This window comes from Manihot esculenta, chromosome 1 (assembly GCF_001659605.2).
Source record: "Manihot esculenta cultivar AM560-2 chromosome 1, M.esculenta_v8, whole genome shotgun sequence".
Classification (NCBI taxonomy): Eukaryota; Viridiplantae; Streptophyta; class Magnoliopsida; order Malpighiales; family Euphorbiaceae; genus Manihot; species Manihot esculenta.
In genome coordinates, this window is record NC_035161.2 from 27,215,370 (window position 1) to 27,226,188 (window position 10,819).

Genomic DNA, 10,819 nt, shown 5'->3' on the forward strand with positions numbered 1-10,819 from the left:
AATTTGTGCCATATGCTCATATTTGCCGTAAATGCTCTGAAGGCACTACAGTCAAATTGTCTGCCGTTGTCTGAGATGAGCACCCTCGGTACACTAAACCTGCAGATGATGTTCCCCATACAAAGTCTATCATCTTGCGGGCTGTGATTGTGGGGATTGCCTCAGCCTTTGGCCATTTGGAGAAGTATTCCACAGCTACTACTACAAATTTTTTCTGTCCCGTGGTCTTGGGAAAAGGTCCCAGGATGTCTATCCCCCACTGCGAGAATGGCCACAGGCTGGAAATGCCGGATTGAGGAGTGGCTGGGACATTGATGGCGTTGGCAAACCTCTGGCATACATCGCATCTTCGGACAAACTCCTCTGCCTCCTTCTTGACAGTGGGCCAGTAGTACCCTTGCCTGAATATCTTATTAGCCAGCGTTTCTGCTCATTCATGAGCTCCACACATTCCCCTGTGTATCTCTTCCATCACCTTTATTGCCTCCTCCGGGCTCACGCATCGGAGTCACGGGCTGGATTTTCCTCTTCTGTATAAAGTCCCCCTTACTGCTTGGTAATTAGCGGCACGAGCTGCTATCTTTTTTGCTTCATCTTTGTCCTCGGGGAGCTTTCCTTTTTCTAGGTACTCCAGGTACGGGGTCATCCAAGTCTGATTCTGCTCCACCTGCAATACAGTGGCCGTTTTGTCAAAGGCAGGTGTGCCAATATGCTGTATGTATACCTCATCAAGGAGTTGTTCTAGTTCTTCTCTGGTTAGCCGACTGAGCAAGTCTGCTTCCTCATTCTCTTCTCGAGGTATTCTTTGGTATTTAACTGTGACTCCCCGACCCTTGAGCTCGGCTTCTATGGCTTTTACCTTTGCCAGGTAATTCTGCATGGCTGGGTCTCTGGCCTGATACGCCCCGGTTATCTGATTAATCACCAGCTGGGAATCACTATTCACTTCGAGGTCGGTTGTCCCTACCTCCATTGCTACCAGCATCCCATTTATTAGGGCTTCATACTCTGCCACATTATTAGAGGCCTTAAATTCTAGGCGCAAGGCATAGCAGACTTTGAATTCTTCAGGTCCCTTCAACATTATTCCTGCGCCACTGCCTCCAGCGCCTGATGCCCCGTCAACATACAACTTCCAGCTAAACTCCTGAGAGGACTGCCCTTCTCTCTCATTTTCTAACTGTTTCGAAGATGGTTCACCTTGTTCGATCTGTTCTTCATTGAATGAACACTCTGCTATGAAGTCAGCAAGGGCCTGAGATTTTATGGTTGTCCGAGGTCGGTATTCTAGACAGTAAGGGCTAATCTCAATGGACCAAGCCAACATCCGACCTGATGTTTCTGGTCTGTGGAGGATCTTCTTTAGAGGCTGGTCTGTCATCACTACTCCCTGGTGGCTTTCCAGATAGACCCTAAACCTCCGGACTGCTAGCAACAGAGCGTATGCCATCTTCTCGATGTTCAAATATCTGATCTCGGCATCTTTAAGCACCTTGCTGACATAGAAGACAGGCTTCTACTCCCCTCCTTCCACCCTAACCAACACGGCACTGACGGCTTATTCTAAGGCTGATAAATAAATCAGGAGCTCTTCTCCCTCTATCGGACTGTTGAGCACATGAGGCGAGCTAAGATAACTTTTGAGCTCTTTGAAAGCTTCTCGGCAGTCCTCAGTCCATTTGAAGTTCGGCACTTTCCTCAACTTCTTAAAAAACGGCAAGCATCTTTTGGCCGACCTTGACATGAAGCGATTGAGCGCCACCACTCTCCCGGTAAGTCTCTGGACGTCTCTTACGCAGGTTGGCTCTGGCATGTTCAAGATAGCTTTCACTTTCTCAGGATTGGGCTCAATGCCTTTCCCACTTACCATGTACCCCAGGAATTTTCCTCCCCTGATGAAGAAGGCACATTTCGCTGGGTTCAGCCTCATTCTGTACTGTTTAAGCACCTCGAATACCTCCCTCAGATCTACCATGTGCTGTTGGAAGGTTGGGCTTTTGACCACCATATCATCTACATAAACTTCTACATTCCTGCCGATCTGACTTTTGAAGATTTTGTTCATCAGTCTTTGGTATGTTGCCCCGGCGTTCTTCAGCCCGAAAGGCATGGCCTTATAGCAGTAGGTCCCATCCTCCGTTATGAACAAGGTTTTTTCTTCATCCGACCTGTCCATTGGAATTTGGTGGTAACCAGACATAGCATCCAAAGACGACATATAATCAAAACCGGCCGTAGAGTCGACCATTTTATTAATATCAGGGAGGGGGTAACAATCTTTGGGGCATGCTTGATTTAGGTCAGTGAAGTCTATACACATCCTATATTTGCCATTGGCTTTTTTGACTAATACAGGATTTGCTAACCATTACCACTTCCCTAATAAACCCGGCCTCTTCTAGCTTTCGTACCTCCTCCCTGGTGGCCTGTTGTTTTTTCCTTCCTACCACCCTTTTCTTCTGCTTCACCGGCCTGGCTTCTGGGAGGACATTCAGCTTGTGCGTCATTACTCTAGGGTCAATCCCGGGCATGTCAGAAGGCTTCCAGGCGAAACTTGACGCGTGACCTCGGATCAGGGCCATGACCTCGGTTTTCTGCTCTTTGGTGAGGCCGGCATTGAGACTGAAGACTTTATCTGCCTCTGCTTCTGATAAGGGAAAAGTCTCCAATTCTCCGACCGGCTCTGTCCTGGCCTCTTTCTTTTCGTCCCTGACCTCAAGCACCTCTGAGTCTAGCTTCTCTCCTACCGAGCTCGGCTCTGCCACTGCGGCTAGGTACACCGCTCTTGCCTCTTCCTGGCTTCCCCTGACCACTCCCACTCCTTCCTCCATTGGGAATTTCATGGCCAGGTATCTGATGCTTGTGACGGCCTCGAAATCGAATAGTGCAGGTCTTCCCAGTATTGCGTTGTAGCTCAGGGAGAGTTTGACCACTAAGAACACCGCGTAGTGGGTGCGAGTTCTTGGCGTTTTGCCTAAAGTGAGAGCCAGTTTTACCTTCCCCTCCACGGGTACTGGGACTCCTCCAATCCCCTTGACCGGTGCCTGATCCCGGACCAACTGTTCCTCAGGGATTCCCATTTGTTGAAAAACTCTGTAGGGTAGCAGATTCACCTTGCTTCCATCATCCACCAAGATCTTCTTCACCCGGTAGTTGTGAATGATGGCTTCAATGACAAGGGCGTCGTCATGAGGCATTTGAACACCCTGAGCATCCTCCGGAGAGAAAGTGATGGCCATAGGAGTATGCTCGACGACCTGCATGACTTCGGCGCTGCTGCTTTCTCCCTCTCGACTCCTCTTTCTTCCCCTTCAGCTCATCCGACCTCCTGACCCTCCGACAATCATGTTGATGGTCCCACTGGACCCATCATTCACTGGTCCTGCTCCCGCTCTCCTGGGGGTTTGACCGCTGGGTTGGGCTGAGGCCTCTGTCCCTCCGGTTTCTTCACAAAGTTTCTGAGGTGTCCTCTTTTTATCAGCCTCTCGATCTCAGCAATCAACTGGTAGCAGTTATTGGTGTCATGGCCATGTGTACGATGATACTGACAGTATTTGTCAGGATCTTGCTGGTTTGCTTCAGCTTTCATAGGTCTGGGCCATTGAAGGAACTCCTTGTCCTGTACTGCCATGAGCACCTCGGCTTTGGAGGCGTTGAGCGGGGTCAGGTTCTCTGGAATCCACGGAGGGAGCGATTTCTGTTCTGGGACCCTAGGAGGGAGGGGTCTTTGGTCCCTTCGCTCCCAAGGCTGTCTGTAGGGCTCAGGCCTTCTGCCTTGCTTCTTCTCCTGCTTTTCCGGCCTCCTTTCCTCCGGGGCTTTCCCCTTATCTGCCACTCCTTTGGCGAACCTACTTATCATCAAGGCATCATCCTGCCTTATGTATTTCTCTGCCCTCTTCATCAGTTCGGCCAGTGAGGTAGGAGGCTTCCTGCTCAATGAGTCAAAGAACTTGGGCGAGGTCGTCCCTTTCTGCATGGCCTCCACTGCTCTACCCTCATCTAGCTCAGGAATCTGCAAGGCCTCTGTATTGAAATGACCAACGTATTCCCTGAGCAGTTCATCCCTTCTCTACCTGACTGTCTCCAGATAACTTGTCTTTCTGTCTGCAGGCACCCCGACAATGAATCGGCTGATGAAGCGAGTGGCCAGATCTCCAAAGCTTCTGATGCTTCCGGTCTCAAGGCTGTTAAACCATGCCCGTGCTGGCCCCGAGAGCGTCGTTGGGAATACCTTGCACATCAAGGCATCTGATAAAGTCTACAGTTCCATGAAAGTTTTGTAGTTCAAGACGTGCTCTCAGGGGTTCCCAGCTCCGTCATATGCGGCCATAGGCGGCATCATAAATTTTTTGGGGATGATCTCCTGCTGCACCCACTTTGAGAAGGGCGAAGAGTTTGGCTGGGGTCCTTCGCCCCTAACTCGGCCAAAAGCTGCTCTCTCATCTTCTGCAACTTTTGATCTATGCTCTCTTCTTCATGTCTGGGCCTTTTTTCCAAGCGACATTCCTCCTCCCATGCCTCGCTCCCTGTTCTTCCGGTTGTTCCGGCAGAGTAACTACCGGCCTCATCATTCCCTATCAGCTCCCTCACCCTCCTTCCGTGGACTCGGACCTCTGGTTCTTCCTCTCCCCCGGTTCTTCGCCCCCTTTCTCCGTTTTCTCGGCTGACGGCTTGAGGGTGATTGAAGGTAGGTTGAGGTTCATTGGTCTGGGGTTCTTCTACTACTGGCGACACATTCGCAGGGGTGCTAAGGCCCCTCTGTTGCAACATCTGCCCCAGCCAATGGGCGGTGTTTTGTAACTGGAGGGCCATGGCTTGGAGGTCCTGGTTGGATAAGACAGCTCCAGACATGTTCCCTGCCGGGTTCGGCGAGGGGTTGAAGGGGATGGGTGGTTGGTTGTTTGGAGTTGTAGGACTGGAGAAAGAGAACTGCTGCCCCTCTTGGACAGAGTTCAGGTCATTGGGAGTGTTAATAGTATTGTTTTCATTGTGGTTAGCTATCGTGGATCTCAGTGGGTATTGTAAGAGTGGAACTCCGGCGATGAAAAGATCTCCTTCATCCCCACAGACGGCTCCAATTGATGATATGAGATCCATAAAAATAGGGTTTTACAAGGGTTCTGTAAACTTAGCAAAAACTTAGGTCTAGAGGAGGGCAACCCTCCTTTTATCTGTTTTCTTTTGTCCGCTAGTGATGTATAATAAACTGTCTATCATTGGGCCACCTGTCCCTGCCATGTTGATTCGAACGTACGAGAATATCATATCCCTGCCCCATGCGTAACGGCCTCTGATTCTCCCCGAGCGCGCGTGTGGATGGACCCACAAGACAGATGGGTTGATCTCCTTCCTGGTTCCGGGCTGGGCCGAAAGATAAGATTAAAGCGGGGCCCAGAGGGGATCTGCTTGAGGGGCTATGAAGGCTGGGACGGCCTGGTTGAGAAATTCAGATGGAGCCCGGTCTCAAGGCTTGAGCGGACTGGATCTGGTTTGCGTGGGAGGCATGAGTAGGGGTGAGCAGTATTCGGTTCAAACCGAAAAAACCGACCGAACCGAACCGATTTGAGAATTTAGTTCGATTTTTTTTACATTTCGGTTCGGTTCGGTTTTTAATTTCAGAAATTTTAGTTATTTCGGTTCAGTTCGGTTTTGATCAGAAAAAATCGAAAAAACCGAACCGAATCGATTAGTGATAATAATATGTTTTTTCAATAATATAGAGAAATTAAATCATATTAAAATTAAAATATTTTAATTAAATTTTAAAATATTAAAAATAAAGTGTAAAAAATAAAAAAATTATTAAAAATGAAATTGATAAAACCGAATTGAATCGAACCGAATCAGATCGATTTGGTTCGATTTGATTTCTAACCAAAATCGGTTCGGTTCGATTTTCATAAACACTAAAATTTCATTTTCAGTTTATTCGGTTCCGAACCGATCGAATGTTCACCCTTAGACATGAGGGTCTCCAGATGATGGGCTATTGTCATGGGCCTGACCCCAAACCGGGATAAAAAAACTCAGTGGTCATCATCTTGTATTTTAATTCAAATTAATGGTGTAATTTATATAAATTTAAAATTATTATATCTACTTGATTACATTTTAGTATAGTCTAAAATAAAACATTATGAAAATTAATTAAAATTATTTCCGTGACTTTGATATTTTAAAGCTTTTCATCGATTTTTATGCAAAAATAAATAAAAAAGTAATTTTTTATTTCAATAAAAAATGAGAAATTTATATTTGAAAGATAGATTAATATCTTATTAATTCATTTTTATAAAGGAATAGCAAAAAGAATAATAAATTTATCTTTTTATTTTTTCAAGTTTTGAAACAAAAATTATCTCACATCTAATTAGATTTAAAATATTATCATTTTTTTTCTAATAAGGCTGATATTTTTTTAATTTTTTTATTATATTTAATAAAATATATGAAAAATATTTGTAAATAATAATAACATATATATAATAAACTTAAATAATATATTATTTTGTTTATTATTGATATAAGTAATAAATTATTTATATAATTTATGATTTGATTTTTTTGAATGGATAATTTATGATTTTATATTTATAAATGAAAAAAAAAAACTCCTACCCCTTATTTGATCCAAATCAATTATTTTTAAAAAGTAAACTTTCTAAAAAGTAATTTAATTAAGTGAGGGAAAGTAACTCCTTTCGCTTCTATCAAGCGAAGAGGTGCTCTAAAAAATTATTAACCGCACAAATAGAATTTTAACGCTTTCTCAAATTTGAAATTATTTAGTTGACTTATCTCAACTAAATAAAATATTTTTTATATTTTTAAAATTATTTTTAGTCATTTTATAGGATTATATGGTTATTTATATATTGAATCATAGCATATAAATAATTACAAATAAAAGTGTATTTATATATATATAATTATTAACCAGTGATTCCAAAAAGGTTTAAGGAATGGTGTTTATAAAATTTAAAATATTTTTCTCTTTTTTAATAATTTTTAAGATTATCAATTTTTAATTTGTACAAAATAAAAATTTAAAAATTTAAATATTTATATAAAATTTAAAAGTGTACAGAGATAGTTATTATTTTATACATTAGAGTTTCTAAAATAATCAATAAAAGGAAGGTAAAAGTCAATATGGTATGATGTTTTTTATTAAAATTATATTAAAATATTGACACAAAAATTTTTCTGTATTGGAGTATTCAGATAATATTATTCTATTAATATTTATTAATTATAAATTTTTTATTCAAATAAATTTTAATATATTAATAAATTATTTATAATAGAAAATAAATAAATATAAATATTACAATATATTAATTATAATGATTATTTTTATATAATAAAAATGTGTATATACATTAAAAATTATATTTTAAATATATATAAAATAATATATATATATATATATATATATAGTAAAAAATTGTATAATTAGTCAATTTTAAGATATAATTAGTCGATCACTACGAGAGTGAGCGGTATTCGGTTTAAATAACAAAAAATTAACCGAACTAAATTAATTTAAAATTTAAAATATTTTTAAGTGTAAAAAATAAAAAATTTATTACAAATCGAAACTGATCAAATCAAATCAAATTAAACCGATTCAGTTTGATTTGATTTCTAATCAAAATCAATTCGATTCGATTTTCATAAATATTAAAATTTTTCGATTTATTCGGACTTTTTGCTTTTTTAAGTTAAAAATAAAAATTTCTCAAACCATAATCTGAAAAATAATTTTTCCGAATTAGGGTAAAAAGTGACTACCGCATTCTAAAAATGCAGTAGAGTCTACCAGAATAAGTAAAAAAAAAAAATTTATTTAGATGCGGTAATGCATGAGCCGCACTCAATGAGTATAAATTTAATTTTTATTTAATTAATTATTATATTTATTTAATTATATATTAAATTTATAAAATATAATTATAAAAATTATAATAATATTATTTAATAAATTTTTATTTAATTAATTATTATATTTATTTAATTATATATTAAATTTATAAAATATAATTATAAAAATTATAATAATATTATTTAATAAATTTTTATTTAATTAATTATTATATTTAATGTAATTAATTATATATTAAATTTACAAATTATAGTTATAAAAATTGTATTAATATTAATTAATTTTTATTTAATTAATTATTATATTATATTTTATTGATTTAATTAACTATATATTAAATTTATAAAATATAGTTATAAAAATTATATTAATATTAATATTAATTAATTTAAATTATTTATAATATAGTATTATATTTATCATATTTACTAATTTATTTTTTTTATTTATATAATTTAATTAATACTAAAAATATATATAAATGTATTAATATAGCATTTACATACTTAATCTGGTGGTATGTGCATCTAAGTAGATCTGAGAAAAAAAATGTATTAATATAATTTATTTTATAAATATATTAATTAATACTAAAGATATATACAATTTATTTTATTAATTATATTTATCAATGTAGAAAGTATTAAAAAAATTAAATAAAAAATACATATAAATATTTAAAAACAGTAAAATGTAATAAAAATAAATTAATATACATACAAATGATAAAATCAAAAAATAATACTAAAAATATCAAATATCTTCTCGTACTATATAAATATCTCTTTCTTTTTTGAGAATGTAAAATTATATATGATGGATGATAATCATTTATACTGTTCGGCTATCAATATTTGTGGAGGTTATAAAAATAGTAAAAATTAATATGTACAAAATATTTTGACATGAGAAAAAATATAAAATAAAATAAATTTTAATTTTTTATAATTTATAAATATTTATAAATTAATTATAATAAAAATAATAAAATAATATTATAGATATGAAAAATATAATATTTTATCGTAAATAAATTAAAATAATTAATATTTATAATAATATTAATATAATTTTTATAATTATATTTATATAAATTTAATATATAACTAAATTATATAAATTAATAAATATAATATTATATTATAAATAATTTAAATTAATTAATATTAATATTAATATAAATTTTTATAATTTTATTTTATAAATTTAATATATAATTAAATAAATAAAAATTAAATTTATATTCGTATTGCATTACCGCATCTTAAAGATGCGGTAATATATTTAAATAAATTTTTTTATTTATTCTTTCTTACTGCGTTTTTGAAATGCGGTAAGCGTTATCGCATGTTTTAAAATATAGTATAATTACTTTTTATCCTATGAAAAAATTTTTTTTTTCTAATTTGAAAAAGCAAAACGCCCGATTTATTCATACCGAATAAACATCTCTACCCACTAACAGTTTTAGCTATTAATAACATTTTATCAATTATTAGCTTTTAGATGTATTCCACAATTAAAACAAATAGACTTATATTATTGTATTTTAGATCTGCACTACATTTAAAACTGTTTTACATTAATTGATAACTGTTTTTGCTTTATTTTTTTATTAGGCTATAATATTCCTTTTAAATTTTATTAATTATAATTTTTATACTCAAATTTAATTAATTAATATTTTTTAAATTTATTATATTATTATAAAAAATTAATATATGTTAATATTAATTATTTTATATATAAATAATAATAGTTAAAAATAATTTATCAAATACCTAATATATATTAAATAGAATCAGCTATCATTAGTCATCAATTATAATCCACTATCAATTAACCACTTTATTAACTATAAATCATATTCTACACTTAAATAAAACGAGCTTAATTGTTGTCTTTCGAAGATAAAATTCATTTTTGAATTATAAATTCGTAAATTTTTGTGTTTGATAGACTTAAGCACTATTTGATTTAAATAAAAAAATTAATTAAATCAATTTAATCTAGTAATTCGTTACGGTTTATATAGTAAATTGGTTCAATTTGATTTTATTTTTAAAAATTTTTAGTTTAATAAGTTTGATTCCTAAAATTTAATGTTTAATTTTTTTAATTCGATTTAATTTTTAACCGGATTGATCACTGCTCGGATTAATCGGCGAGGTTTGTCGGGCGACTAGTTTTGAGCTTAATGTAATGTTTTTTTAATTATATTTAGTTAGGATCTGCTGATTATCTCTATGGTATCATAACCGGGCTTTGCTCTTCTTATGAATTAACCGTTATCTAAAAAAAAAATTAATGGTTCGTTTTATACGAAAACTGCTGAAAAGTCTTCGGAAAAGTTGGCATCTGACGGCACCGACCATAAAGTATGAAGAAGTTTACGCTATATATGCATATGAATAATACTTAATTTTTTTTTTGGGAAAAAAAGGATAATAGTTAAATTTTTCTTGATGTTACTAAATTTAGGTGTTATATTATATAAAAAATTAAAAAAATTATTATTTAATTTTTATCTTATAAAACTCAGTCATTTTATTTTAAAAAATATATTAAAATATTTTTAAAAATTTATTAATTTATTTTTTCATTAATTTTAATAATTAAATATTTTATTATATAATATCTATAATTTTAAAAAATTTATTAATTAATATTTTAAATTTTTAAAAGTCTATTTACTATTTTTTTTATAATATTAGTATTTTAATTTTTTTTATATTTAACGGTTAAAATTATAAAAAAAATTAATTAGTAAAATTTTTAAAATATTATATATATTTTAATATATTTTTTTAAATAGAGATTTAAATAGATAATTTTTTTAAAATAATTTATTTATAAATATAAAAATTATTTTAATTTATTATAATTGGTTTCTTACTTATGATTATTATTTTTTGAAATAACTTATTATTGGTA